The sequence below is a fragment of the Atractosteus spatula genome, chromosome 10 (assembly GCF_055471065.1).
Source record: "Atractosteus spatula isolate fAtrSpa1 chromosome 10, fAtrSpa1.hap1, whole genome shotgun sequence".
Taxonomy (NCBI): domain Eukaryota; kingdom Metazoa; phylum Chordata; class Actinopteri; order Semionotiformes; family Lepisosteidae; genus Atractosteus; species Atractosteus spatula.
This window is the reverse complement of record NC_142715.1, coordinates 1,039,527-1,064,538: the sequence shown is the minus strand read 5'-3', so window position 1 is coordinate 1,064,538 and position 25,012 is coordinate 1,039,527.

Sequence of the window (25,012 nt, the reverse complement as noted above, 5' to 3'; positions counted from 1 at the left end):
CGGCACGTCCTGTGGGACTGTGGCATCGCAAAAGAGGTGTGGACATTGGCTAACAGCTGGATAAGGTGCTTTCTGGCTTGCGGTATAAGTGACCCCCAGGTAGTGCTCTATGGATATGGACTTGAGAAGCTATCGAAATCGGAAGAAAGCAAAGCCTGGCAGGTCATCTGTTGCCTAAGGGAAGCTTTATGGAAGACTAGATCTACATTGGTAAATAGAATGGAAAAAATTCGGCCTCTTCAGTGATACAGAAGGCTGTGTCTTATTTGAGAGACTACATTTTGATCCACCGGAGAAGATTTGGGGAGAAAGAGATTGAGAGGGTCTGGAAGTTGACATTATGGCCCAAGCATGTTGCAATGAAATGGTGATGGATCACAAGTCATGTTTCAGCAGGTCATGTTGGAAACTTTTTTTTGTGATACCTCTTGCCTTGCACAAAAACTGTCTAGTGTTTTTATTCTTCGCTTTTGTATCTTATTTAATTTTATGTAGAACTTAATAGTGTAAGTTGTTATTGCTTGTGTATCAATAAAAACTTTAAAATTTAAATTTCCTTTTGAGCTGATGCTGGGTTCTTTCTCTAAAGTTATTGGAGTTGTTGGTTACTGTGCTAGACCGTCGGGAATAGCGCTATTATTTATTTCTTCTGCTCAAACAGGGCCGGTCAAAACTTAAACTATAACCCTGTTTCAGAAAGATTGAGTCTGAGGGGTAATAGGTGGAGGTTAAAACCCCAAATAATGGGCTGTTGTTGGTGAAAGCAGTAGATTGGGTCTGATTTTGCTCTTTATTGACCTCAAACTCCGTACGCATTAATGTAGGCGGGGCTATGTGAGATAAAGATAAGAGTGTCCCTTTGTGGGGAGTCCCTTCCCCTGCCCACTCTCCCACTAGGGTCTGTTGTAACCCAGTGTGAAATTCAGCATATTGCAGTTCACCTTTTGATCACTCAGCTGAGAAGCCCTGGGAATATGGGGCAAACACAGGAGACACCCACCAGCCTCAAAGGAGAGTTTTTATCCCCAAAGGATGACTTGTTTTACAACAGCAGACAATATCAAGAAACAAAAACCTCTATTCTGCTGCTCCAGGCTGGTTTCACTGGGAACAAGTGGGGCTATTTGTAGAGGGGTGGAGGAAGTTAGATGTAGAGTGTCCAGTCTTGTCAAGGGTAATAAAGCTCATTAGATCTGATTAACCAGTTAAAATGAAATGGTCTGCTTTCTACACAGAAGCCTGTTGTCTCTTCTCAATGTGTGGATGAGTCAGTCAGTCAGTCAGTCAGTCACATAACAGCGAGGCAGGACTGACAGTCTTGTGTGATCTATTTCATCTCCTGTTACCCCATCTTCCAAAGACAATGGTCCAGTCCAGCCTGGAGTGTCCCAGACTGCTCTGTCTGTGACAGTGGAAGGCTTATCTTTTGTCTCTTGCCAGCCGGGATGTGACAAATAATGACCCCTCAATGAAGAAAACCTTGGCTTTTGTCGGTGATTACACCCCCTGGCAATGTTACAGGCATTGGGGGAACCCCCGATGATCCCACAGTCCCCCATAGACACTGGCCAGTCTACACAAACCTCATTCATCATTCATCACAGCCCTGACCTCTGTTGTGTCACCCAGGTCTTCTCTGTGAGACAATGATTATTCAGGGAAATTTAAGGAATATATCCCAAAACAGTCAATGGAAGTATGGAATTAAAATTAGTCAAATCTTTATAGATGGAGTATGTCACCTGTTTAATATACTTTTACATTGTGACAAAATTGGACAAATTTTAAGTCCACCATATATACATGCAACGTTTTAAAGACGGGTCTCTGCACTGCACAGGAATCTCGGTTCACTTACAAAAACTTCAGCTTATAACCCATCTGAAGTGTTTTTTTTTTACTGCTTGTTCTTTAAGGTTAAGATACTAACTCATTGACATTGTTGATTAAAATAAGACTATTGACAAAAAAGAAAGTATTCATCACAAAGGTATTATGCCAAATAAACTCTAGTAATCAACAGCAATTAAGAAAAGAAAACAAAGACATCTTCTGAGGATGCCAGATGGAAATACAAACACACACACTCACACTTAGGGCCAATTTTACCAGAAACCAATTAACCCACCAATGATCTTGGACTGATGTCTGAAAACCAGAGCCCGTGAAGGAAACCAAAGCAAACAGTGCAATATAAAAGTTCTTCAGGTATTAGTAGAACAGACCTAGCTTATTAATATAATACTTATGTCTGAACTTCATAGAATGGTGACACTTCAATCTTTCATATTCAATGTTTTGCACAAAATCAACAGCTGAGAACAGACTGTCATATACCCTTATCCACTGGTTTTCAGAGCAGAGACATCCATGTGGGCAAGAGTACTTTCCCTGTGGTCCGCCGCTCAGCTAGCCACGTTCTGGCAGGGTTGTGTGTACTCCTCTGAACGTGGCCTGTATTGAATATCAGGCATTTTGTATAAATGAATAATGTGAGCATATTAATATGATTTGTGTTGAAGTCAAACATAGAAAATCGCTGTAAGAACTTGAATTTAATCTCCAGTGTCACTCCTAAATGCTTACCATCACCCATTTTCTGATTTGTAGATGCACGTGTTAATGGATATTTATTGTCTTCTTTTTTCACCCATATGCTCTTCTCTGCATCATTAAGTACTTCTGGGTCATCTCTTGTACCTTGTGGCATCTTGGCTGGTGGTGAATGGCAGGTTGCTGCTATAAAAATAACATGCCTACCAATATGATTATGTTGAAGACAAAACCAAAACAATACAACTGTTTTGCACTGTACAATTTACACGATCACAAGCTTGTCATATTTACAGTCATCAAACGATTTGGGATGCTTTTCCCGTGAACAATGTTGTTTGTTTAAGAAACAGATTAAATTTCAAATATTTAGATTTTAAATATAAACCACTGACAATATGGTAATCACTTTTGCAACTTCTTAAAAGTTATAAGATAGCTGTAGAGCCATGTTGTCTCTAACCTATTCAGAAACTACCACTTAAATTGTAAGAAATTGTTCTCTAGACACATCTTGTGGGCTCTGTTCTCGATGAATTGGAAAGGTGTCACTCATGAATTCCAGTACTCTGTCGATTTCTCTCTTACCAAGAGACTACCCATCTTACGCTGCAGGAAACTCCAGTGCCTGGTCTGGGAATGCTGTGCTATTCAGATTCTGTCAATAAATTTCAAGAATGGTTCACTTCTCAAAACCTTTTTTGTTTACACGATGTGACATTTCTTTGCAGTAACAATTGAGTGGGGTAGTTATCTGCCTTCTATGCTCTTCTGAAAATTATGTATCTTTTTGGCAGTCCCATATCCCTTCCTTATATCCTTGCTGTTGAGAATGAGAAATGCCATTTTTAAGACAATAACACAAACATAATTCTAACATTAATTTTAAGCTACAAGAAAATATATATCTTCAAATATGCACTTTAGTACACTTACTGAGTTTCTGTTCTGGAAATGGTCAGTGATCCAACCACTCCAGAGCTTGTCCTTTGCCTTGAAATTATTTTCTGGAAATGCTATAATCAAAGAGGAGCTCTTCTCCCTCAACAAGGTCCTTTTTTGTCACAGACAGGATAATGACAGGCTGTTCGTTTATATAAATGACCCTCTTACAGCCTTGATGGACTTTTTGTTCCTTTGATGGATTTATCCACCTTCTGATCATCTCCATATCCGTGAGGCAGGCACAGTGTTCTTCACGAGCATCAGTGCACGGTTTTTATGCAGGTCCATCAAAAAAAGAAAAGATGTATCTTCTCTCCCTCTGCCATCTGTTCCGTTAGGGCTTCAGCAGCTGTCTCTGTGATGATCTCACCATGATAATCACACACCACCTCTCCTTTCTGAAAACCTGGAAGTCACAACCTTCTTCCCCTTCACAGGATTGTCACTGATGCTCAGGCCTTCCCAGATTTGATGCTTTTCTATCTTTTTAATTTGCTTGTCATTTGGTGGCAGTCCTGTCTTGGGCTTCCACTTCTCAAACACTTCAGATACTGTTGATGCATTGGCTGAGCAGTCCATCTTTTGAATATAGTAGGTTACCTGATAGCCATCTAGTGTAAAGGTCTAGAAGGAAAACCACATCATAAATCCTCAGAATATATTCCAAACTTAGTGTTTGTCGGTGAAGATAATTGATTTGTAAATTTGCCATTAACGGTCTGCAGTCTCACTTCCTCTGTTCTGATTTCCACCTGTCATGACTTCTAGTCAGTTTCAGATGCTCCTTTTTTTGTTAAGCTGCCCATATAATAACACTGGAAACACCTTTATCAGCTGCTGAAAGGCTGTAGCATCATCCATCTTCGGACATGTAAATCCTGCAGCTGCTGTTGTGGATCTTGGCCTTGATCCACTGTTGTAAAAATTTAAAATAAAATATCACAGGTCTCTGTAACACAGTCAAAAAATAACTGAAGAGGTGTACTGTATTCAAACTTACTCCACAGCAGGCATGCATTCTTGTCCAGAGTCTGATGATTGATTGCTTGACCTGAAGTTAAAAAAAAAGAAATGAATGATTGTTTTGTGAGAGACTTATTTTGAGATTGTGATGATGCTTACTAAACTCCTTGTCCTGCAAAGCCTTCAATTACTTTGATTGCTGAGCAGATGCTGGCTGAGTCAGTTTTCTATAATGTTTCTCTGCGGGCACATTGGGTCATCTCAATTGCCCTCCTGGCTGGTAATGAATGGCCGGAGGTATCTACAAAACAAACTAGCAAGCATTTGTGATTGTTTCCAACCCACAGAAATATAAAGTAATATATTATTCTGTTTACTTCTCATGCAGTCTTCTCAAGTCGTTGGAAGGACTGTGAATTGGCTCTCCCGCAGATGAACTGAAAAACTTTCTGTCTTCCTTCACAGCTGCTGACCTGGGCATTACAGCTTAGTTTAGTGAACTAAAGATGAAACAGCTGATAAAACACAAATAAAATGCAATTAAGGTAAATTGGAGATTTTCTTAAATACTATACATGATGGGAGCTATGCAAGTGGAGGTCTTTTGTTCTGTATTAACATGGATTTTAATGGGCTTCTATGAAAATTGGCCATGGTGTGAGTGAGTCCTGTGATGGACTGGTGTCACATTATGGGTGATACAGTACTTTGCATCCACTGCTTGCCAGGATGGTTCCAGTTCTACCACAACCCTGAATTGAGTGGATGGGTATATCAATGTAGCCATCAACTTGCATGTTCCTCTTCTTCACTCAACGCAAAGGAAGCCACCTGTTGTTTGAGGTTTTGTGCTCTTTAACAGGAATTATGACCATTTTTGTGCCCACTTGTTGAAACAACACTTTCTTTGCACCCATTCCTCAACCTGTAATAGCGAGAAAATAAAAATGAATACACCAAACTGTAAAAATCCCATATATGTGTTGTAACAGAAGGAATAAGGTTCTTGATCCCGAGATGAAGTAAAACAGATGAGTTTATTGCATGCAAGGAACAATAAAGCCGAAGTCTTGTTTCCCGCAAGAAACAACAAAACCTAAGTATTGTTCAATGTGCCGGTACAAACTTTTAGGTTATATAGTCCTTGCTTGCTGCTTCAGACGTCATTCGGTGTTATGGTAAGGGAAGGGGGTCATGGTATTTGGCCAGTTAAGAGACCCTGGTCAAATGGTCAGTTTAAGATTATGCCCCCAGGGGGTTCCTTGCTCGCATCTGGAATCCTTATCAGTTAACCCCCTTTCCTGCCATAAACCCCTGTTGCTTAGTAGTCTAATTTTCAGGCAGAACTGACTTAAGTTGACCCTTTTTACATCTTGTCTCTTACTTCACATGGCTAAGCATGGGTTTAAAGTATATTCAACAGTGCAGGTGCATCCAAAGAAATAGATTTTCCCAAGCCCTCGGAAAGAATTACCATTTCCAAAGATGTCTAGTTTCAAGCATTAACATCCAAAGTACCTGTCTTAGCTGGGGCAGGAAGTTTGCCAAGCCACCTGAAAGAATTACCATTTCCAAAGATGCCTGTTGTAATTTACACACCTTGCCCCAAGGTCCTGTCAGTCAAAAGCATCTTTATTAATAAGCCTCAGTGCCTTGGTATTTTTTATTAATCTAATATCAAGAATCTCACCATGTGCATGCTGAGCTGTGGAATATATGTATTGTTTTATATACTGTAAAATCGAAATACCACCTCTTCCTGTTTACTTATCCTTTATTGCATAATCAGGGGCAAATAAAACTAAATCAATGTCACCTGCTGGGTTCAAAATGCCTTCAGGGGACACCAAAGAGAAGCCACTGGACTATAAATACCCATCCATGTTATAACACACCCACCAAGAGTTTTTTAGTTTAACTCTGAGCTTTGAGAGATTTAATACCTATGGTACCCATATTCATCCTTTATTTAAGGGAAATACACATCCTAGACACACAGGAAACCCTCTTGCCCCCAAGGGAAGACCGATACTTTGGATGGTAATGATTGAACCTGGCTTACAACAGACATCTTTGGAAATGGTAATTCTTTCAGATGGCTTGGCAAACTACCTGCCCCAGCTAAGACAGGTACTTTGGATGTTAATGCTTGAAATTAGATATCTTTGGAAATGGTAATTCTTTCCGAGGGCTTGAGAAACTCGATTTCTTTGGATGCACCTGCACTGTTGAATATACTTTAAACCCATGCTTAGCCATGTGTTTAAAATTAAATTATAACAATTTCTGTGTTTGATAATGGCAGCAGAGGCTTCCTCCACCCACTGCTTTGCCAAAGGGGAGTGCTGTTTTCTGGGAGGGGTGGAGTCTTTGCTCGGGGTAACTTTCTTCTGAGTGCAATATACCTTTCACTTTTCACCTGCAATCGAGACAGGAGGTACAGTAACTCTGAGACTTGACTAAGGTCCTGGATATTGAATCACTACTACGATCAAGAGGCAAGACTTTACATTTTTACTTTTAAATGCATTTGCTGATAACCTTTTAAAACTAATATGCAGTCAGGCAGATGCATCTTTATTCTTAAGCGTCTCTCAGTGCATTGATATTGTTTTTACTAATCAAATATCAAGAATCTCATCATGTGCATGCTGAGGTGTGGAATATATGTTTGTGTTAAATGTTATTGTTTTGTATATTGTATAATTGAAATACAGCCTCTTTCTGGTTACAAGTATTGGCTTAGAAGACTTCTCCTTGCATTGTATAATCAGGGCCAGTTCAATGGGGCATTTAATTAATTGAGAGCTCTTTCTAGTAGATATGAATGCAGAATGGAGACAGATTAATTGCAATAGTGAAACTGCAAATGAATATAAATGAGAATGTTCACTTTTTTATGAAACCATTATTTATTTTGGAGCAATGAGCAATACAATAAAATCATTATGCTTAAACTATGAGAGAGAAAATTAAGGATAATTTAAGAAATCAGTCTTAGCTTGTTTCTATACACAAATTATATTATTTATTTTCAAAGGAAACCCACGAGGATTCCCCTGGTGTGCAAGATGTGCCTGAATACTTTTGATCAGCTTCCTGCTCACTTGAAGAGGGCGTGTATGAAGCACGCCTTGGCAGAGGAGATCAGGATGGCCTCTCAACAGGCGAGGAAGGACATGATGAATCACCTGAAGAACGGGGTCATCGTGGATTACAACAGAATAGAGATCGTGTCTGGTGAGGCAAACAGGACAGTGGTTGTAAGACTGCTGGAGTCCTTGGGCCTTTTTGTACGTGGGAAGCCTGAAGACACATTGGCAAGGTGAGATATTTTTAATTTGTAAGGCTTCTGTAGTTTCTTTTTGAAATCATTGTTACAACATATTATGTAAAAGCATGTTGAAAAGAATCTACCTGTATTCCAGTGGCCCTGAGCAAGAGGCCGCTGTCCAGGAGGAAGAGATGCCAGAGGCTGCTCCAGAAACTGAAGCAGAAGCAGAGGAGGAAGGGGAAGATGGGGAACAGTAAGACTCTCTGCTCAATAGGGTTTCTAGTGCTTTATTTTTTATTTGCACGTTGTATGTATAAAAATTGATTTTGTTTCACAGAGGCAAGACAAAATGTAGCCTTAATTGGGATGTCAGTGAATTGGTAGATATACATATTCACACGGGGCCACATCTAAAGCCATTTTCTCCCAGAAGCCAACTAAGAAAATGGAAACACTTATAATACATGTAATTGTCCATGTGCCTTATATCTACAGGGTGTCAGTTAAAGGTAATCTAAAAGCTCTCCGAAAAAGAGTTGCCCTGGCTGGACTTTACAGAAAACACTCTCTTGATTCTCCTCTCCTGGCTGGCTTTAAACAATACCTTATCCAGGGCCTGGGAATGGTAAACTGCTCCAAGGAGGTAGGTATTTGGTACATGGTTTTACTCGGCTTAAATTTCACATACCACGGATGTTGGTCATAAAAATAATGACTTTCTCTATATATGTTTTTCAGGTTGAAAATGTCTCCAGGTTCCTGTTTTTTATGGATCCATCGGAAGTTTCCTGAAGGACATTTCCAAAATGCAGACATTTGTTTCCCAGTTGAAGATGACTGGGCTGTCTCACCAGACCATTGCAGGTTATATCATTAATATTAGCAGATTCCTGCTCTTCATCCTAAAAAAACACTAGCCTGCAAGTGGAGGATCCCAGTCAAGCTAAGAGTTTAAAAGACTTCAAGAGCAATCTAAAGGATATAAAAAAGAGAAACAACAAGAGTGTCAGACAGGAAATAACCAGAAAGAGGTACTTGTTGTTGTTGGTTCAACTTGGACTTGCTTTTCTATTCAAACACATGAATGTTGCCTTTTGGAGGCTGATAGTATTGCTCTCTCTCCCCCAGACAAACACAACTGCAGAGTCCTCCACCTAAACTAAGCGATTGCTTGAAGGTGTTGAGTGTTGCAAAGAAAGATGTGCAGCGGATACTGGGCAAGACACACACCTCTGCAGACATCACCACAAGTGAGCAGATTGTTGTGATACTTTACCTGCAGGCCATTCTCCAGCTGAAGCACCTTCAGCGCCCAGGGGTGGTAAACAATATGACAGTAAGCATACAACCGAGAATTTTGATTATAGATGTTCTTTTCGAGAAATTGTATTTAATTAATATTTGTATAAAAAAAATCTTCTGAATTCAGGTCCTGGACTGGATACAGTGAAAAATTGTTGTGAATAGAAGTGGGCAAAACAGGGTAATAATCTTTGTCAAAGAGCGCATGGCTGCAACTCAGCGACTAGCTTCCTTTGCACTAAATGAAGAAGAGGAAAAGGTGAGTTGAAGGTTTTATTGATATTTCATTGCTAAAAACTGTCTTTAGCATTCAATGGTATGTGAAGAATACTGCATTTAAACTGCATTTTTATTTTTTTTATTTTCTCTTTTTGTTTTACTGCTACTTCATTAACTTACGCTGTGATGCAAACTGCAGAATGGAAATGGAACATTTTTTTGTGTATGCAGGAGGAGAACCAGTTCACAATCCTACCTATGGTCTGCGAAGACTGCATGAGAAGTAAATTGAATTATATAATTATTTTGATGTATTTTCTTTTTACTTTTCTGTGGCTTGAAAACAACTATTTTATATATGTTTGTTTTGCAGGTACCACCTACCACTGATTACTTGCTACGTTGCAAGAAGGGCATTTGAAATGGAAATAAAGACGCTACCTATTGTTCAGAAAACTGTCCTGAATGATTATTTAGGTGTTTCAAATGGAACTGTTGAAAACCTAGCCAGAAGGCTGACAGATGAGGACATGTGCTCAGCCAGCAAACTAATTCATGGCATTGTAGAAGCAGGATCTTTGTAAGTGTCACAGTGATATCAAAATTCAGTATTTGAAAGTCAATATTTAAGATAAACATAAATTTCTCATATTTTTTTAAACTTCAGTTCAGGATCAGGAGAGCAATCTTCAGGCTATGGACAAGAACGTACAGCTGCTATACGGTAAGTTTTAATTCAATATCCCTCTTTCAGTTACCTTTTAGCCACTCTGTCTTAGATCTGAGATATTTAAGTTTTCTTTTTACAAATAGGTCCACTGTGGCAACTGCTGCATATAGATGCCCAAAGATGGTTGATGCTGCAGCCTTCCAGAAGCTGATACAGATGTTTCCCGTGACATTAGATGGCCAGCCTCCCAGAAAGAAAGAGCGCCTGAGAGTGACCGGCGTTCACGATCGCCACTGTTACAATAGATGGAGAGCTGAGCAGAGGAAAAGGAGGCAACAGAACATATTCGGTAAGAACAGGATTTCTTCCCTTTTTAAAGAGTAATATTTCAAGAGTCTATTACTGGATATATTCTTTGGGTGGATTTCTGATTTCTCACTACAGATCAATACAATAGACGGTTACCAACAGAAAGCCAAGTGACCCATTATATAGTAAAAATGGGATGGTCAACCAATACACCAGCTGTGTCCGAGGTACTTCAGAACTGGAAGCCGCATGTAGAAGTCCAACCAAATGGCAAGGACATTGAAAATCTGGTAAAACTCCAAACCTGGAGAGGCCTGCACATCGTTGACGATCCTGTGAAAGGGAAGAAGGTTATAACTTCCAGGCATTTCCAGAAGGGAGAGGTGGTGTGTGATTACCATGGCAAGATTATCACAAAGACAGCTGGAGAAGCCCTAATGGCACAGATGGCAGAAGGAGACATGGGATATCTATTCTTTTTTGATGGACCTAAACAAAAAATGTGCATTGATTCACGTGAAGAACACTTCACCTGCTACCCGGATATGGACACAATTGGAAGGCGCATAAATCATTCAAACAAAAAAGCCAACCTCAGACCAATTAAAGAATCTTTTGTAATTGACGAAAAGACTGACATAACAATTCTGTTCTTGGCAAAAAGAGAGATTGCTGTGGGAGAAGAGCTCCTATACGATTATGGTGTCTCCAGGAAGTCGTTTAATGGAGAAGGACAATCTCTGGAGTGGTTGGACGAATGATCATAAAATAAAGCTTTTATTTTAATTAGGTTTGTTGATTTATTGGACATGGCCAGGGCAATAAGCAGTCTGAGGATTTATTTCCAAACGGCATAGATCAGTGAAGTAGTGCAACACACTGGATCATTATATTATTAGAATCTATTCTACTTAAATTAGGTAGGTTAGGGTTAGGTGCAGGAACACTGTATTTAGGATGTGTTTGCAGTGATTCTGTGTTTCTAGCTTCAACACAGTGATATATATATATAGGCTCAGTGATTTATTGGTACATGCCCAGGGCAATAATCAGAATGAGGATTTATTTCTAGACGGGCTAAAGGTAGTGTTGTGAAATACTTCAATACACTGGATCGCAGATTTAGACCCCCTGCACTCTTACTCCTTAAATAACATTTTTTGAATAATACGTTTAGTATATTTAGTCCCTAATGCTGAAAGAAATGATCATTTGTTTAACATGCACAGGTGTGTCTCAAAGGATGCAGTGCTCCTGAAAGGCTCTCAAACCTTGCATTTCAGATTCCTAGTTGTATCCCTCACATGTGGCACCTCAGAATGATTTCTAACCTTACCTGTGGTGTCTTTAATCCCTATTGCTCAATGTATGGTGAACTTACTGCATACATGTGTCTTGAGAATGAGGAATGGGCCCTTGAAACACTCATTTGCCTGTTTCACAAATGATCGTATTTTACTAGAGATTCTGTTTGGGATTCAGATGTGCATTCGGACAGCAATCCCTTTAAAAAAAATGATACGTTCTGGATGAGGTCAAATGTGCAGGAACACTGTATTTAGGATGTGTTTGCAGTGATTCTGTGTCTCCTGCTTCAATGCAGTGATATATAGATATGCTCCTGTAATTTATTGGTACATGCCCAGGGCAATAAGCAGTCTGAGGATTTATTTATCGACCTTCTACAGCCCCAGTGTGTGCGGGTCTCTTCTTCGTGGAGAAGAAGGATGGGAGACTTTGACCCAGCTCTGACTATCCAGATCTCAATGAAATAACTATTAAAAAAAAATAACATCGATAGCACTTGCCTCAAATAGCAGCAGCTCTCGAGTCAGTGCAGGATGCGACTGTTTTAAAAAAACTAGATCTTTGGGGGGTGTACAGTATAATCTTATTCGTATACGAGAAGACAATGAGTGGGAAAACAGCTATTAATGATAACACATGGACATTAGGAATATCTGGTTATGCCTTTTGGCCTAGTTAACGCTCCAGCAGTCTTCCAGGCTTTTATGAAATGGAGTTGATCGCGAAAGATGACAACAGCCAAGTTCAATCAGACTCGGCCGTCAGTAATTAGTCATCGCCGCTGACACATCTAACAAAGGCGAGTTGCGATTATGTCTTCCACTGGGAGCACCCCTTGTGTTTCGCCAGTCCTGCTGCATGTACAGTGTAGAAAGCTCCACCTACAATGTAGATACATTTTAAATGCCAGAACTGCTCAGTTCTAGTAGAGTTGGAGGACAGATTTTGCATTTTGGAGGGGCGCATTAGCACACTATTAGATATTAAACATATTGAGCGGAGGATAGATTCAGCTCAGTCGGAGCACTCAGTCAATTCAGAATTGGCTGCAGTCCCTCCCGGCCCAGCTGTCTCCAGCTTGACACTGGCACCAGCAGTGACCACACGCGAGCCCTGGGTCAAGGTCAGATGGGGGTCTAAGAGCTCAAAGACAACTCCCTGCACACCTGTTGCCCATCCGACTCAGCAACAGGTTCTCTGCTTTAGGCAGCGTGTCCGTCGATGGGGATAAGGTGCTCTGAATTGGCAGCTCGATAATCAGGAACGTTAGAACTCCTAACCGTCACAAATCTGAGGTTTCCGTTAAATGCTGACATTGAGGCGAAACTAGACATTTTCCAGCAATGAAGTCTCCACCTTGGTTGTTCATGCTAGAACTAATGAATAAAGTATCAACAATCTGAGATGTTAAAGATTAACTTCGTTTTATTGCATTTTATTGTGTCTGGTCCCTTACAAATCCTTTACAGTAACCTATAGTAGGCTATATTCTTACTAAACCACTGGTTAGAGGCTTGGTGTGCATCAAATAGAATAACCTTTATCAATAAGGGAACAGCCTGGGCTTTTTTTAAACAGTCTCCACCCAAACTGGAGAGGATCATTAATTCTAACCAAGTTGCCCGCCTGTTTGCTAAGAGCACATCCCCAGGTCTCAGTACTGGCACACAGAAGGACATGATGGAAGGCTTAATACTCCACATATAGTACTTTTTAGAAGTGTATAATGTTAGCATGCCCAGAGGGGTTGGGCAGCCAGTTGATCTCGAACCTCGAGAAATATTTGTTGTCCTCCTTACTAAGGAGTTTTTGGTTCCTCTCCTCCATTTTCTTCTGGTCTTTTCTGATCTGTATTCACATGTATGGTCACTTGCTTCTGGAATGGTCTAAGAACATCGAGGCCATTTACAAGAAGTGTCAGAGCCGGCTTTACTTCTTGAGGAGGCTCAGGTCCTTCAATGTACCTAGTAAGATGCTACATTTGTTCTATCAGTCGGTGGTGGCGAGCGCCATTTTCTACACAGTGGTATGCTGGGGCTCTGGGATTAGAGCCGTGTATTCTAACAGGCTGAATAAGCTCATCAGGAGAGCAAGCCCTGTCATTTGGTCTGGCCTGGACCCAGTGGAGGTATTGGCTGAGAGGAGAATAATGTCCAAACTAGAGGCCATCATGGACAACATCTCCCATCCCCTCTATGACAGGCTTGTAGAAATGAAGAGCACGTTCAGCAGCAGACTGATTTATCCACAGTGCGACAGGGAGCGCTACAGGAGGTCATTCTTGCCTTCTGCCATAAGACTGTACAACACATCCACCTTGCGTCTGGGCAGAGGCAACATTGACAGTGACCTGTTTCTGGACTGAACAGTAAACTGATACATCTGTTCTTTTTCTTTTTCCGTTTACAACCATTTTTGTGCAATATATGTCAGGGACCTGTGCAGTATATTTATATTCAAATTGTGCAATAGGACTTTTTTGTGTACTGTTCTCTTCTGGTTTGTTCTCCGTGTGTTCCTGACTGTGAGTAACTCTTCTTAGTGCACTTCTCACTGTACTGATTGTATTGTATGTATTGTGTTATTATTATTGTATCATTCGTTACACTGTGGCTGTGTTGTCTGTGTTAAGCTGCTGTTTCACTGCAATTTCCCTCATGGAATCAATAAAGTATCCATCTTTCTTTGTTAAGCACCTTGGAGCAACCTTGTTGTGAAAGGCGCTCTATAAAAATAAATTGAACTGAATTAATAAAGTTGATTATGTAGTCAGCGTGTTTGTATTAACCCCTTTCTCTCTCTCAGTGCTGTGTTAATGTACTGTAATGTCCAGTCCTCTTAGCCAGTGCCTCTAGAGCAGGGGGGTCTCAAACAAGCAGCACGAAGCAATTATCTGTGGCCTGCAACGACTCACTTGGACTAACAAAAAGTTACCCATGAAATTCAGTCATTTGATGCATTGTTCTAGAGATTCATTTTCTGTTAAATAATCGCCATGGAGATATTGTAGCGAAGCAGAGGTGCACCCAGCTAATGTATGTGCCACAGTGCAGGCTAAGAACTATAGCCGGGAGATGGTCTGAGGGTCCGTAGAGTGACCACTAGGTCACGCTGCCTATGTAAATAGTGACTATAAAACCTAAGGTAAACAGTATTGTTAAATTAATTGTTTACTCCTGTTTTGTCCCTTGTCTTGTTACCACCCTAAACCCGTGTACGTGTCCTATTCACATCCCCTATGAGTGTGTTAAATCTCTCTTCCCCAACTGCTGCCTGATGGAGTGCTGTTAATAAAGAACGTAGACAGAAAGATTTGCCAGGTTAGTATCCACATCTGGTAGAATCATAATGTTTGGCAGGATGTACGTCAGCGAACAGTTTCTCTCATCAATGAAGACCAACAAAATCAGTTTATGCTGAAGACTCACTGATGAACGTGCATGAGCAAAATTGTGATATCAGGCCTCATGTTGACGTTCTGGTCTCTGCAAAATGCAGAAGCAGCAAAGGAGCCAGAAGGACAAACTTCAGAAATAATCTCACACGCCAAGTACATTAAGGTAAAGTTAACCAACGTATGAAATAAAAATTTCAATTAATTTTTTAAAATATTTGATGTATTTTGTATGTGTATGAATGCGGCCCCCCAATTCATTTGAGTTTGAGACACCGGCTGTAGATTCTAGATTAAATGTTGGAGATGATGATGCTCTTCAAGCTCTGCACTAAACCCTGTGTTTCTTTGTCAGAACAAGATTGTGGGAAGCTGTTTAGAGATTTGTAAAGGAACAGATCTGCTCCGTTTTGCTTGTGTGTTTTGTACTTCTGTGGCAGAAGCCAAAGAAAGTTCCACAGCAGTGGACAATAATGTAGCTCCAGTATCATTAATGACAACTTCCCCCCCATCTTAACAGATGACCCTGACACAGCTATCCTCTTTCCTGACCGTTCCTTCATCTCCTATCGCCGACCAACTAATCCGTGCACCCTCGTTCACAGCTCCCTTGACCTCACTCAGCAATCATCCACACCACACACTTTCCCCTGCAATGGACTTCACAGCATCACCTGTGAATACATATCCAATACCACGCTCATTCAAAGGTCCCCTCTGGACAATTCTGTCACCCAGATGACATCATGCATTTCCGGCGATCTTAGTTACTGGATCTCTTGCAGAAAATGCCCAGCTATTGACATTGATGAAAATGACGACTCACAGACCATTTCAGGGAACACGTCAGAGCTGCAATTTCTCCATACTGATAGTTCCCTTATTCACCCTAAAGGCTGCGATCTTCCTTATCTCCCCATCTGCTATTGCAGAAAGACATCCAAAACCATACTTATCCTTAAACTTGGATCACACCACCTCCTTTCTCTCTTTCTAATCCTCTTGCCGAATGTGCTCCAGGACTTGATTATTAATTCTCACCTGCTCTATGCCCATTTGCTCCCTACTTCCTGTCTGTTCTTACCTGCTCTGCCTTTTGTTCTCCGATGCCTTCCTCTCTCTCCCCCTCACACCTAAAGACTCCACAACCGAATTGTGGTATTTCTTTTCAGCATAGAACGAACCTCTACCATGAATACCAGGAAAGCAATTTAATTTTTTGGCTCTCACAGTGCAGAAAGGTTTCCTAAGAAGTGTACAAAGTTGTAAAGAGGGTCATTGGGTAATGCAGAGTGTGACAGAGTGGCTCTTTTTTTCTTTTGATGAATATGAAATACTCCAATATTTGCCTCTAACCTTCTGGTATGTTTGAGTGTGTATGTGATACGAATGAAGTATGAACGATACTAACCTTTTTAATTTCCCTAAAATCACTGCAGTGTTTCCTCAGTGGAGTGTTGTTTTATGCTCGTCAAGTTGACCACCAGTCACCTTTTCCGCTTGAAGTATCCCACAATGCTCCCACAAATGGTCTTAAAGGGAAAGGTTACTGGTGAGCCATCTAGAAATAACAGATTTAAGATTATTTGTTTTGTTTAAGTGGACATAACATTGTCAGAGTTGCATGACTGTTAAAACCTATATGTTTTTTTATGGATGCTTAAATACTTTATTTGTATCAAATTGCCAATCTCTGTTAAAAAACATGAGCGAGTCCCTTTAAGAGATTTTAATCCCTCCATTGGGGCCCTCTTTTCTGACCGCCCCATCATCTCATATCGCCGACCACCTAATCTGCGTAACCTTCTTATTCACAGCTCCCTTGACCGTCCTCAGCAACCATCCACACCAGGCACTTTCCCTTGCAACAGAGCTCGCTGTATTACCTGCAAGTACATATCTAAAACCACACTCATTCAAGGCCCCTCAGGACAATTCCAGATCACCCAGATGGCATCTTTTACATCCAGCAACCTTATTTAATGTATCTCTTGCAGTAAATGCCCAGCCATCTACATTGGAGAAACAGGAAGGAGACTCGGAGACCGCTTCAGAGAACGTGTCAGGGCTGTGAAGATTAAAGATCTCTCCAAGCCCATTGTTTCTCATTTCACCTCTGACGGCCACGACCACTCTAATCTCTCCATCTGTGTTCTCAAAGACGGTTTTCCAAACTCGTCCATCAGAAAGACTACCGAAACCAAAATTATCCTGCAGCTAGGATCACACCTTCCCCCTTCTCTTAACGACAAGCTGCTCTTCTTCTAAATTTTCTCCATTCATTGGAAGTTTCATTTCACACTTCTCTACACCTATTCTGACTTCACACGTCTTGATTGGCCTCTCTTTCTGTCCCCTGCTCCCGTCTCTCACTCCAAGCCTTTGTTCTCCTGCTACATTACCTTTGCTTACTGCCCTATCTTTCTCACACCTGAAGAAGGCTCCACAGCCAACACATAGCATTTTCTTTCATCTCTTTTCAGCGTGGAATAAACCTATTACTTGTTTGTTTAAAATGTGTGTTTTGTATTGTTGTAGTCCAGTAGTATTTACTGTATATATTGTATTAAAAGTTGGAATGTAAAGGAACAGTTCTGTTTTGCACATACCTCAGTTGGCTTGTATCATTTAATAAAGTGATGTATTCAAGTACTACATCCCAGTTCACTAGGGTTAGAGTACACACTTTCTTCCAATGTGGTTGAGTTAACCAAGACCCACCCTTCAATGAGAAACTCACTGCCCATTGGAAAACATGTTGGTTTTGCATTGCTGTACTGTATGCATTTTAATAAAGTTATGATAGAGCATAAAAGGTCATAAAATGGTTAAAGTAACGGATAAGTTATGGTCTCATATGATAATGTGTGCTCCCAAAAGCACTGAAGTGCCAAATCCAGTGTGCACGTACTTAATGCGACGTTCAAAGTCAGAATGTCTTCACTTATGCTACAAAAATGCAAATGACATTTAATAAAAAAGACAAAATGATTTAATTTCTGCTTCAGATGTGCTTGATGTGTGGATAAATGTCAAGTTATCAGACAAGCTGTAGAAGTGTATCCCATCTCTCTATGGTAGGACTTCACATATTGTTTTTGTTTTTTTAGAAGTATTTTACTCTCCAGTTAAAGAAACATGCTATAAGTACTTGAATCTTCCTACAAAACATCTAATTGAAATGAAATAGCTTTACTTCTTATTTTCTACATTCAGCCTGACAGTTCTAAAATGATTTGTACATCTCATCAGAAGAAAAATGAAGAGGGCTAGACTTTTAGTTGCAAAAAATGAAAAGGAAACCCCTAAACGTTTGATATGCAGTTTATTTTTTTTTATTTACTTGCACAACCATTGTTAAGATCCGTTCAATTTCAGTTTACTGTTCCGTAATATTGAAACAAAGGCAGGGGAAAATGTCAGTGATGATTACCCTCAAAAAGTTTTAATAAGTTAAAATAAAGAAATGAATAGGTTATGTTCTCAGATGAAAGCATGTGGTCCAAAAAGCACTACAGTGCCAAATCTAATATTCACATATGTAACGGGCTCTGTCCACTTTTCAAGCCAGAAAATCTTCACACGCTACAGGAACATTGCTGACATTAAATCGTTGTCATGTTTATTCAAGTTACTCTACAGATGTGCTTAATGTATGGAGTGGTACGTCAGTGGACTGGACAAATATAGAAGTGTATCCCATCATTCTATGTGTACGACTTCACACAGTTTTTGTTCTGCTTATTAGAACTAATTGACTCTCCCGTTAAAGAAACATACGCTACAAGTACTTGAATCTTCCTAGAACACAACTCATTGAAATAGCATTACTTATTTTGCTTTGTCTAGTTTCAGTGTAACACGTGTGAAAACTGGTTGCAAGAATTGTGCCTCTCAACTGAAGAATGTGAAAGGCCAAGAATGAAGACACCTGGTTATGTACATTTCACAATGCCTGTAGTGCTGAGTAGTTTAGGCATGTATACTATCACCATGGTATGTTTCGTGAGCAGTAGTGCTACTGTAGATTTGAAAAATACAAAAACTGATATTTATATGGAAGTGTTTCAATATAATGCGTTTGGAAGTTCATCTTCAGGCTCCGTTTTGTTTTTAGTATATTCTACTACTGTAAAAAATTAAAAATCAAACCCCTAAAAGTTATTGATAATCAGTTTTTATTCCTTATTACATGCTTGCACAACCATCGTTAAGCTAGAATATGATGCATCAGTTACGTATATTTTATGTCCAATACTACTGAAACAAATGTAGGATAAGATGTTAGGGATGATATTAAAGAGTTATTTCACAACCAGAAATGTCTGGATTTTCAAAACAAATAGCTGCGTACTACAAAAAGCACCGAGAGGGAGCACCAGAGTATTGCATGTTACAGATATGGGTTTAAAAACCTAATTCCAATACCATTTTTATGTGAGATTTGAAAAATTCTACAGATGGTTTTCAGTTGAACATTAAACGGTTAAACTATTCGGGTCCTTTATGTAGGCCTCTCAGCAGGAGGATTTGCATAGGAATGTGCTTCATTTAAAATGTTTTTCAAAACCTAACCACCTCAAAAAAATGAATACAGCATTTTCCTGCATTCCTCTCCACAATACTGTACAATTGGTTTCAACTACTGACTGAACCAGGTTCAAAACAGACCAAGGAGCAGCTCTTTAGCCAAAGAGCTGTGGGGATATGGAACAAGCTAACCAGCCATGTTGTTGAAGCCGATACCCTGGTTTCTTTCAAGAAAAATTTTCAAAAAAATTTCTTTCATCCTCAACGAGGATGAGATCGTTGGATTAGTAAATCAACTACCAAATGACATAGGAGGCCTTTTGCCCATTTACTTTTTTTGGAACCTCTTATGTTTTTGCATTCTAGGCACCACTAATAAGTGAGCAGCCACCCTACACTGCAAAGCATTGTATATGTGCAATATTCCTTATCTCTCTCTACAGGATTACTCTGAAATGCAGGTAACTACTGGTTTCAATATGCCCAACATGGAGGGAACTGTCCTTTTGATAAGCGTTGACTTACAGAACGGATGGAGTCGCAGACCTTTTCTAAAAATACAAATCATATACAACACTAGAGTGAAACAGTGAAGATCATTTCAAAACTTGGTCAATTGTTTCAGTGATTTAGTCAGAAATCACAGGTCATGTACTGCTTTCCCCAAGTTTGCAAGCACAAGATCTCCAATATGGACACACGGCATCTTGCACCCGGATCTGAACTGGAAAGGGAGGTCGATTCCATTTGGTCAGAGCTTGTTCAGATATTTTTGTTTCCAGGTTATTGATGCGGGACTCACAATACAAGTAGAGCAGCACAACAGGAAAGTGCCGAAAAAAAAAGACCAATCTGGGATGGTAAACAATGTTGAATGAAAAAAAAATGGTCAACTTGTTTAAAAAGTCTCAGGATTTTGGATATGAAGTTTTACTTTATAGATCGATATGAGCCATTTCGCCCAATAACACCCCTACCAGCTCAACCAATCCCAACCTTGTCATTACTATGCCCTCTGACCTTTTCCTTTCACAGGATGAGCGATCTCTTCTTAGCAAAGGCCTCAGTTTTGTTCTAGTCCCCAAGAAGCTGGACACCCCGCAAACCCAAGTTGACCTCAACTGGTTTTACCACGGGATTCAGCTTAAAGCTCATTTTGCTGACGGCTCCTCCTCTCCGGTAGAGGACAATAACCCAGTCACTGATGCCATCAACAATATCAATCCTAAACAGAGCTCTTGGACTCCAACTGGTCTCTCTATTGCTCCTGCCTCCTCCCCCCTCCCAGCTTTTGTTCTTCTGTGCTAGAGTTGACAATGCATGCTACTGTATGGTCACCCTCCATACTGTCGGCCACAAACCAAACATGTCAAACAGACAGGATACCTTCCAACAAGGAACCAGGATCATCTACAAAATGATCCAAACAGTCCACCATTTACAAAACAGCAGTTTTTTTGGACGGGAGAACAGAGCACCCACTAGCCTATGACGGAAGACCGAGGAACTCAAGCACCTCATTAAACCTGCCAAGCCAGCCAAACTCACATATTTGAAGCTGGTAAGCAATGCCAAAAATTGGCTTCACACCACACTGCAGATCCTCGAAGAGCACTACGAGGAAAATCTGTCATTACAACTAGAGGATCTTGAGCTTCCCACTGGGAGGAAGCTTTCACGCTTGCTTCCAACTGATCAAAGAAACATCATGGGAGGAAATTACAGAAGGACACCTTTGGACCCTACACAAGCTATCAATACTGGGTTAGGGAAGGACACTCAGGCAGACCAATTATCACAGTAGTTCTTAAAGTCTACAATGGCTTCTACTGGAAGAGCAAGGTATAATTCTGATAAAAAAAATACAATAAACAATACAGTGAAGCTATTGGAGAGAAAATTAAGGCTCAGTTAAGAAACTGGAACAGTCTTGACTTGTTTCTTTACACAAAAGTTATTTATTTTCAAAGTTATTTATTTTTAAAAAGACCCATGAGGATTCCTCTGGTGTGCAAGACCTGCCTGAAGACATTTGACCAGTTTCCTCTTCTCTTAAATGTGGTGTGTATGAAATGAGCCTCAGCAGAGGAGATCAGTGAGGTCTCACTCCAGGCCAAGAAGGACTTGTTGAATCACCTGAGGAATGGGCAGGTTGGGGATTGCAAGAGCACAGAGCTCATATCTGGTGAGGTTGTGAGACTGGAGGAGTCCATGGACTGTTTTATGTGGAATCCTGAAGACACATCATCAAGGTGAGATATTTATAATTTATAAGGGTTCTTCTGTTTCTTTTCAAATTTACCATTATGTAAAGGTATGTTAAAATTATATACCCATTTACAATTGAGCAGTGATATTTCCATAACACATGTTTTTTACTCCTTAGCTTAAAATTCACCCAGGTGAAATGTCAGCCATAAACATTGTGACTACATTTTTCAGGTAGAAAATGTTTCCAGATTCCTGTTTCTTTATGGATCGATCTGCATCTTCCTTAAACTCTGTAAAGGACATAACCAAAACACAATTATTGTAACCAAATGAAGACCACTAGACTGTCTCACCAAACCATTGCTAATTATACCAAGAACATAAACCGTTTTCCGCGCTACATCCTGAAGACTATCAATGTGAAAGTAGATGATCCCAGCTTGGCTAACCTCATCATCAACTTCCATAGTATCTTAAAGGATATTCAACTGTACTTCTTTTAATTCAAATACAAAAAAAGATGTTGATAGAATTACTTTCTCCCGCAGATATAGACAGATGCAGAGTCCATAACCAAGTACCAGAGATTGCTGAAAGGTGTTGAGGGTTGTAAAGAGAGATGTGTTGCACATACAGCTCTGAAAAGAACACCCTGCCTGACCATCATCTTGTGCTGTATTACCTGCAGACCTTTCTCCAGCTGAAGGACCTGCAGCACCCAGGGGTGGTAAAGAACATGACAGTAAGAATACTTTCATACAACAAATAAGTTACACACACACACACACACATATATATATATGGGATTTTTACAGTTTGGTGTATTAATTTTTGCTATTACAGGTCGAGGAATAGATGCAAAGAAAGTGTTGTTTCAACAAGTGGGCAAAAAGATGGTCTAGTTTGCTGTTAACCAGCACAAAACCTCATCACAGCAGCTGGCTTCCTTTGCATTGAGTGAAGAGGAACATGCAAGTGGATGGCTACACTGATAAACCCCTCCACTCGATTCAGGGTTGTTGTGGAACTGGAATAATCCTGGCAAGCAGTGGGTGCAAAGCACAGTATCGCCGATAATGTGACACCAGTTCATCACAGGACTCGCACACTCACACCACGGCCAATTTTCATAGAAGCCCATTAAAATCCATGTTAATACAGAACAAAAGACCTCCACTTGCATAGCTCCCATCATGTATAGTATTTAAGAAAATCTCCAATGTACCCTAATTGCATTTTATTTGTGTTTTATCAGCTGTTTCATCTTTACTTCACTAAACTAAGCTGTAATGCCCAGGTCAGCAGCTGTGAAGGGAGACAAAAAGTTTTTCAGTTCATCTGCGGGAGAGCCAATTCACAGTCCTTCCAACAACTTGAGACGACTGCATGAGAAGTAAGCAGAATAATATATTACTTTATATTTCTGTGGGTTGGAAACATTCACAAATGGTTGCTTGTTTGTTTTGTAGATTCCTTCAGCCAGGAGGGCAATTGAGTTGACAGAAAAATATGTAACCGATGCACAGAAGAGCATTATGTGGGATTACTTAGCCCACAGAGAAACATTATAGAATACTGACTCAGCCAGCATCTGCTCGGCAGTCAAAGTAATTGAAGGCTTTGCGGGACAAGGAGTTTAGTAAGCATCATCACAATCTTAAAATAAGTCTTTCACAAAACAATCATTCATTTCTTTTTTTTTAACTTCAGGTCAAGTAATCAATCATCAGACTCTGGACAAGAATGCACACCTGCTGTGGAGTGGGTTTGAAAACATTACACCTATTCAGTTATTTTTTGACTGTGTTACAGAGACCTGTGATATTTTATTTAAAATGTTTACAACAGTGGATCAAGGCCAAGATCCACAACAGCAGCTGCAGGATTTACATGTCCGAAGATGGATGATGCTACAGCCTTTCAGCAGCTGATAAAGGTGTTTCCAGTGTTATTATATGGGCAGCTTACCAAAAAGAAGAGCATCTGAAACTGACTAGAAGTCATGACAGGTGGAAATCAGAACAGAGGAAGTGAGACTGCAGACCGTTAATGGCAAGTTTACAAATCAATTATCTTCACCGACAAACACTAAGTTTGGAATATATTCTGAGGATTTATGATGTGGTTTTCCTTCTAGACCTTTACACTAGATGGCTGTCAGGTAACCTACTATATTCAAAAGATGGACCGCTCAGCCAATGCATCAACAGTATCTGAAGTGTTTGAGAAGTGGAAGCCCAAGACAGGACTGCCACCAAATGACAAGCAAATTAAAAAGATAGAAAAGCATCAAATCTGGGAAGGCCTGAGCATCAGTGACAATCCTGTGAAGGGGAAGAAGGTTGTGACTTCCAGGTTTTCAGAAAGGAGAGGTGGTGTGTGATTATCATGGCGAGATCATCACAGAGACAGCCGCTGAAGCCCTAACGGCACAGATGGCAGAGGGAGAGAAGATACATCTTTTCTTTTTTTGATGGACCTGCACAAAAACTGTGCATTGATGCTCGTGAAGAACACTGTGCCTGCCTCACGGATATGGAGACAATCAGAAGGTGGATAAATCAATCAAAGAAAAAAAAATACATCAAGGCTGTAAGAGGGTCATTTATATAAACGAACAGCCTGTCATAATCCTGTCTGTGACAAAAAATGACATTGTTGAGGGAGAAGAGCTCCTCTTTGATTACAGCATTTCCAGAAAATCATTTCAAGGCAAAGGACAAGCTCTGGAGTGGTTGGATCACTGACCATTTCCAAAACAGAAACTCAGTAAGTGTACTTAAGTGCATATTTTGAAGATATATATTTTTTGTAGCTTAAAATTAATGTTAGAATTATGTTTGTGTTTTTGTCTTAAAAATGGCATTTCTCATTCTCACCAGCAAGGATATAAGGAAGGGATATGGGACTGCCAAAAAGATACATAATTTTCAGAAGAGCATAGAAGGCAGATAACTACCCCACTCAATTGTTACTGCAGAGAAATGCCACATCGTGTAAACAAAAACGGTTTTGAGAAGTGAACCATTCTTGAAATTTATTGACAGAATCTGAATAGCACAGCATTCCCAGACCAGGCACTGGAGTTTCCTGCAGCGTTAGATGGGTAGTCTCTTGGTAAGAGAGAGATCGACAGAGTACTGGAAATCATGAACGACACCTTTCCAATTCATCGAGAACAGAGCCCAAGATGTGTCTAGAGAACAATTTCTTACAATTTAAGTGGTAGTTTCTGAATAGGTTAAAGGCAACATGGCTCTACCATATTGTCAGTGGTTTATATTTAAAATCTAAAGATTTGAAATTTAATCTGTTTCTTAAATGACATTGTTCA